The 7,201-nt window shown below is 40.9% G+C and overlaps 1 long non-coding RNA gene across 1 annotated transcript; it reads right to left on the bottom strand.

Moving 5' to 3' along the window:
* Nucleotides 1–5,104: 5,104 nt before the first annotated feature.
* LOC137875850 (uncharacterized) lies at nucleotides 5,105–6,981 on the bottom strand. Its single transcript, XR_011103403.1, has 3 exons — nucleotides 6,926–6,981; nucleotides 6,791–6,844; nucleotides 5,105–5,965 (listed from the first exon to the last, which is right to left on the bottom strand). It is a non-coding gene; the product is annotated as an uncharacterized lncRNA (long non-coding RNA).
* Nucleotides 6,982–7,201: the final 220 nt, after the last annotated feature.

Genomic DNA, 7,201 nt, shown 5'->3' with positions numbered 1-7,201 from the left:
ATTTGATTTGTTTTTAAATGATAAAATCTTATAGAGGAACACGCCACTAAATTGTTATTCTTTGTGTTATTAAAATGGTCTAGTTGTCTAATCCTCTGAATTGACTCATTATTTATTCAACTAACCAATTCATACATTCTACTTTCATTCTCAATACATTCTATAGGTGTGAACATCCCGCTTCTGTGACCACATCACCCCAGTTCTCCCGAACCTCCACTGGCTCCCCGTCCCACAACGGATCGATTACAAAGTCCTTCTCCTCACTCACAAAGCCCTCCATAATCAGGCTCCCCCCTACCTCACCGACCTGCTCCACCACCACACTCCATCCCGTCGGCTCCGCTCCTCTGATGCCAACCTCCTGTCCCTTCCACTCAGGACCCAGCACCAGACATGGGGTGACACAGCCTTCTCCATAGCTGCCCCTTCCCTCTGGAACTCTCTTCCCAAACACATCCGAGACTGCACTGACCTTTCCATATTCAAATCCCAAATCAAGACCCACCTTTTTTGTGTTTAGTTATTTATTTATTTTTTCTTATACGTATGTGTTCTGTCTGTGGTGAAAAGGCAAAAAAAATAAAGTGTGAAAAAAGAATAATAGTGAAAACTTTTAGGAAAAGTCATGGGTCTGTCTTAAACGAAGTAAAGTAATATATGACAAAAATATCACAAAAGTCACCGCAATTGCTGGATGGTTGAATAAAAACACACAATTTTTCTTTTCCCTCTCACTGACCAATCGATTGGTTGGAGGTTGAGGACAACCTTAGATTCCACCTCATGCCATTTCTCATCCAAGTATCAAGTATTGATAACACTCAGCATGGAGGACTCGGGGGCTCAAATGGTCAGGCGGCCCCAAGCCAGAGGCTCTTTTTAAAAGAGACTACTATCAATATGTCTGGTTGTTGACTTCAGAGAGTCAAAGGGCTCTGATTGTTATCGGAGTCATTACATTACATTACAGTCATTTAGCAGACGCTTTTATCCAAAGCAACTTACAATTCAGTACCCATCTACACCGTAGACGCAGCTACGGGAGCAATTTTGGGGTTAAGTGTCTTGCTCAAGGACACATTGACATGAGACTAGTAAGGGATCGAACCGCCGACTCTCTGATTGAAAGGCGGCGCCACTCTCCACTTAGCCACGGTCACTTCATTTCAGATAGTTTCTTTGTTTGGCAAAATACCTGAAATCTCATGTTGAACCTTTTCAATCAACACATTCAGGTAGCAGACAGAGATAAGACCTTTAAAGTAACCCGGTGTAACCCGGTTTGTGTTTGTCACACGGCAAAACCCAGTTTTGCAGGTGCTAAAACTACACAAATATGACAAAGTTTGTCCCTATGCTAATAATTCTATTTCTGTGTCAGGACATTGTGAGAGATGCAAAGAACTGGAATCAAATCAGATGCAAAGAACTGGAATAAAATTCCTTGTATGTGCATATAGTTTCTTGGCCAGATAAAACGGAATTCTATGCAAATGAGCTTCATTGCAAAAACTGTCCATTCCGCAAGCGCTGATAGCCACACGCACTTACAGTGCGCTTTAACACTACATTCACCCGTTCACACCCAGGAACTACCACGCAATGCCACCTGCCCATCAGAACACACCGTGGCGCAGCTACGGGAGCAACTCTATTAAGTGTCTTGCCCAAGGACACATTGACATGGACTAGCGGAGCCGGGCATCGAACCCCTATTCTCTGATTGAAGGACGACCCTGCTCTACCACTGAGCCACAGTGTCTTCTTGTAACCAAAATACATTTATACTCACAGACTGGGATTTTAAATCCCCAATACGTTTTTTCTCTATCACATGTAAAGGTTTGAGGAATGCCTCCGCACCTTGTTGATCAAGACTTCTAGATTGCGGACTAAAAATTACATTTTTCTTTTTCTCCCTGGCATGCTTCTGCCTACTGTGTTCTTGGTTCAAAGGCAACATTTATACTTTGGACAAATTGCACTCGGCTGCAAAACTTGATGAGCGTGTTTTCACTGTAGCATCATTGGCGCAATACCTTTTGTGAATCGGACCTTGAGTCGGGGCACAATTTTTTCGTGCCATCAGTGTAAGAATCCATTCGCAGTGAACTCCCCCTTTAGTGTTGGTTATTTTCCTGTAGTCAAAGGATTACATGTGTGTCCGGGGCATATACTGTATAAGAAGTGGACGTATTCGTAGTAAAGTCACCAATTGGTTTGTCGACTGCGGTTTCAAAAAATCTAGTTTTAGCGATCGCCATCTTGGATTTTGGCCATCGCCATCTTGTTTTTTTGCAACCCATGAACAGAACTGACCATATTTGGAATGGGGAGGAGTGATGTAGATCTACAGTAGCAACCGGTCAATCACAAGGTAGCCCCGCCCTAAAGCATACATGCTTCATGGTCCTGATCTAATTTTAAATGGTCCATAATTTACTAAATGAACATCATGCTGTATTGAAGAAGACTTGAAACTAGAGATTGAGACCATGAACTCATGTTTACAATGTTTACTGAGGTAATAAATCAAGAGAGAAGTACAGTAATTTTCTCATAGACTTCAATACAATCAGAGGAGTCGCCCCCTGATGGCCAATAGAGAGAATGCAAGCTTAAGGCACATCCACATTGGCTTCACTTTTGAGACGGTCTCAAAATCTGCCCACAACCAAAAGGGAAAAATGTTCTCCCTCTTCTTTGAGAGAGTGGTAAAAGAACACAAATCTAACATCCAGGATGGGATATAGCAAAAACAAAAGTGATTACTTATTTTCTGCTTGACTGGCAACTAATAGTAGCACTCAAACGGAAAATTTGCTACAGCACTTTTCTTTGAGAGTAGTTGCTTTATTATTGTAAGCTCTCAGCACTGTTGCAACCTTGTGCGGGAAACGGCAGACCCATCACAAGGGAGTTGGTACAGGTTGTGTTTGCTGGATGGGTCCATATGTGCATTCCTGGGACATCAACCCATCACTCAGTTCCTCTCCTCCTCCCTCCTCTTCCTCACTCTTTCCAGGCCATATGTCTCTATATTTGATGCCTCTCTCTCCCTTTTTTTCCTTGTCTTGCTGATAGTCGGCAGACCACAGCAATCTGTCTGTGTGTGTGTGTGTGTGTGTGTGTGTGTGTGTGTGTGTGTGTGTGTGTGTGTGTGTGTGTGTGTGTGTGTCCATATTTGAAAGAGGCCTTAATCAGATTGTGTAGCTGCGTGAAATATGAAGAGCTGGGTGATTTCATTAAGGCGGTGGAGTGATGGAGCTCATCACAGCTTACCGACACTTCGGATTTCTCTTTATTTATCCTCAACATTAATTCAACAAAACAATTCACCTAAGAGCCTCTATCTTTCACACACTCTCTCCACACCTCCTCCTCCTCCTCTCTGTATTTAATTTTACTACACCGTGTGCAGAAAGCCGAGGCATACGGTTTATGTCTCAACGCGCTTTGTTCCAGTGTGTATGGGAGGTGAAATAGAGAGCAGATAATGTATATAACCGGTTTATTTACTTGCTTTCACTTGCATCATTTTTCCGTCAAAATATCAAACTCTGCACACCAGGAGGCCAGGCGAGCTCTGACATCACAAGCACAAACAGACAGACAGGGAGAGCGAGAAGATAGAGCAGCAAAGTGGAGGATTGGATAAAGTATTACAGACAGACAGACTGGGAGACAGCAGTGTCCATGGAAATAGCTCCAACAATAGATGGTGACAATAATTTGTGTTTTCACAGCATCAGAGTTTGTTTCATTGTGCTTGTGTCTACACCAAATTGTCTGCAATAGCCCAGCTTGGCCTGCAGTGCCACAATTTCTGCAAATTCTCACTATCAAAGCATCAAAATTGTTGCTTGGTCAGTGGCCCTATACTTCAAAATATGACGTTCTACATGACAGTAGCTATGGCAGAAGTAGAGAAGGAAGTCAGGTGACGTAGTATAAACAGGCGGCAGCCTCCGGTTCTGCGAGTGAATCCTGCAGAAGTGTCTTAAAACTTGCATTTTCTTTACTGACCATCAGAGAGCGACTCAAGTCTGGTTGTATAGAATGTCTATTGTCTATGAGAAAATGACCCTACTTCTCACTTGATTTATTACCTCAGTAAACATTGTAAACATGAGTTTATGGTCTCAATCTCTAGTTTCAAGTATTTTTCAATACAGCATAATGTTCATTTAGTACATTATGGTTCATTTAAGCTTCATAACGACAGTCCAACAACCAATGGGTGACGTCCCGATGACTACGTCCACTTCCTATATACAGTCTATGTCCTTATAAGGAGAAGGTTGAGGCCGACGGATGAGTCAAACAAACAAGACTTTCTCCCGGACGACCGATGTTTTTTTTTCCCGTGTGAAACCAAAAGATGGTGTTGAGTTATATTACGGTAGTTAATGTAACGTATCATAATGTAACAAACTTAACTTAAGTCAAGTACATTAACTACGCAACTATGCAAGTAGCTTTGTTGTCTAAACTTAACCAAGTTCTTCCTGTGAAGATGTTAGTAATTTGAATAAGCAGTGTATGCATGTACAAAGCTAAAACTGATGCCAGAGGGGTCCAGCGTCACAGTAAAGGGCCAATGACCAAGCTGCCGTATTTGACAAGTTGGAAGTAAGAATGTGTTGTGTTCACATGCAACCACTGCTTTTTATAAAGTGAAGACACGCTGGGCTGTAAATGAGCAATAAACTTTCTTTTTTTTTCTTCTTTTTTTTTTTATCCCTTAACATTAGCTGAAGAACTCCACCACATTGATTACAATTGGCCATGCTCCTGATGATGCATACCTGCTGAATCTGAAAAATTACAGAGACATCCGTCTTGCATAGCCATAGCTCTCACCACAGCGCTGGGTCAGCTAAAGAAAGGTCCGCCTCCATACATTATCATTCTGTTATAGGGGAAAAAACTCTGGGGAGGAGAATGCCACGAGAAATACGTTACCAACAGCACGTTTTTACCCACTATTTACATCTGATGAGTCAGGCTGTGAACATGAAAATACTGATTGGTACAGTTTATTAAAAGACCAGAATAATTTTGGTCAATTCCAATTGACCAATACTTTCACCATCACAAAGTATTCCAAAAAGTATATTCTTTTGCACATCATATATACAAATTGTATTGGCAGATACCATTGAGAGAAATGCATACTAAAAGGGAAGAATATTTAACCCTTATGGGGACATTTTTGGCTTTTTATTTTTTTTCAATCATTTTGGCTGTGTTGGCAAGCGTTAGCTTTTTTATTTCCACTGGAGGGTCAACTCCAGCTCTTGTAACCAGATTGAGCCATTCTCTTACATTAGCCGTGAGGGGAAATAAATGTTACTTTTCTGGTTTTCTTGCACAAAAGATAAAAATGCAACCTCAACAATGTTGTTACATTTTTAAGGGCACAGTGGGATGTGTACCATGAGAACATAGACACTCCAATAAAGTGTTAAGTAATCACAGTGGAGCAGGTCAGTCTTTGTGCTAGCTAAATGAAGCTAACCTAAAAACTACCCAGACCAATCACTCTGTACTAGACACACAAAGAGAAAATTAATATAATCTGATTAAAGAGGCCAAAAATCATTCTGACGTGGTAGGTTGAGGGACCCAGATGCAGACGTAGAGACACAGAAGATGGGAATTAGAACATGCTTTACTAAAGAACTTTCAAATACATTACCAAAAGAAACTGAGGACTCAAGCAACAGAAGTTGCAGAAAACGCAAACAATCGAGAGGCTGAAATTACTCAATAGGACTGATCGTCTAAAGCAAGGAAATTGGCATATGCATACTACTCAAACAATGAATTACAATGTGCTGGCAACAGCATGGTACTTATATAAACTACTAATGAAGATCCTCCACAGGTGTGCTCTCAGTAGGAGTCCACTGACGACATTGCACACAGGTGTGCAACTCCTCCCATGGAAAGCTGTCACCTAGAGATAGAGAGAGGGGTGTTGATTAGGTAAATATTATTAATAGTATTATTTATTTATTTATTTATGTGTTTGTATTTTTTTATTTTTTATTTTTATTTTTTTAGAACAGTAATGAAACTTTTACTCTGAATCTGCACACTCCGGTACAATAGGTGGCGGTATGCACCTATTCAAGTTGGTTGCGCTCCCCGCCAATCAAATTTAAAGAAGAAGAAGAAGAGCAAGAGAGAAAAACAAACCAGGCACACAGCATTCATACTAAAAGGAGACTTAAATAAATAAATCATACACTCACACAGGGCTAATGGGGGTGGAACCGTGACACATTCTTCTTTTGTTCTACTTCTAATAATTTCAAAACGTCTAAGATGTCTATTATATAGTATATCTACTGAAAATAGACACACTGTGTAGGTCATTTACGTGGAACATGTTGCATACAAATATGGTCGAGCCTTTAGCGCTTTTTGTAATGTAACTTGATACGATTTGACCTGAAGGCTGAAGTCGAAATTCCGCAGAATACAAAATTAGTATGTAGTTAAACATATTGCGCCTATTAAGAATAAGCAATGCAGTGAAATGCAGTGTTTGGAGTTTTTTCATTGCACATTTGATTTAGTTTTCATCCCCTCGGAGGAAAGCGAGTCCACCCAGCTTGCAAATTAAGCAGCGTGTAGCCGTCTTGCCTCTTGCTTGATTTAAGAATTAGCCCGAGGCCCCCCTTCCTCCTCCACACCTGAACTAACGTTGTTGAGCGCCTGAGGAAAATTATGGTAAATATTGTGAAAGTCTGCCTTGAATAAATGATCATCCTCTTACCGTGTAGGCCTTCTTTTGTATGACTGGGAAATTCCCACAGCCTCCATTTTCTCTCTGTCTCCAACGAGATGAAAGATGAAAGCTCCCAATTCTTTTATATTTGGACACTCTTCTACATCTGTATGTTTTTCTTACCTGGACTGTGAACTGACACTTGAGTTGTTTTGATGTGATAGTGAGAGCTCATAGGGAAACCAGCAGGATAACAGACGAGACAAGAGGAAAGTTCAGCAAGAGATAAGAAAGAGAGACTGTGTGTGTGTGTGTGTGTGTGTGTGTGTGTGTGTGTGTGTGTGTGTGTGTGTGTGTGTGTGTGTGTGTGTTTGTGTGTGTGTGTGAAAGAGAGATAGAGAACAAGGGACAATAAAGAAATAAAGAAACATATCAAAGAATGAAGCAACAAAGATAAAA

The sequence above is a fragment of the Cebidichthys violaceus genome, unplaced genomic scaffold (genome assembly GCF_023349555.1).
Source record: "Cebidichthys violaceus isolate CVI_PGR_0920_01 unplaced genomic scaffold, fCebVio1.0.p SCAF_2, whole genome shotgun sequence".
NCBI lineage: Eukaryota > Metazoa > Chordata > Actinopteri > Perciformes > Stichaeidae > Cebidichthys > Cebidichthys violaceus.
Note: the sequence above shows the minus strand (reverse complement) of the source record. Positions and strands in the feature narration are given on the sequence as shown.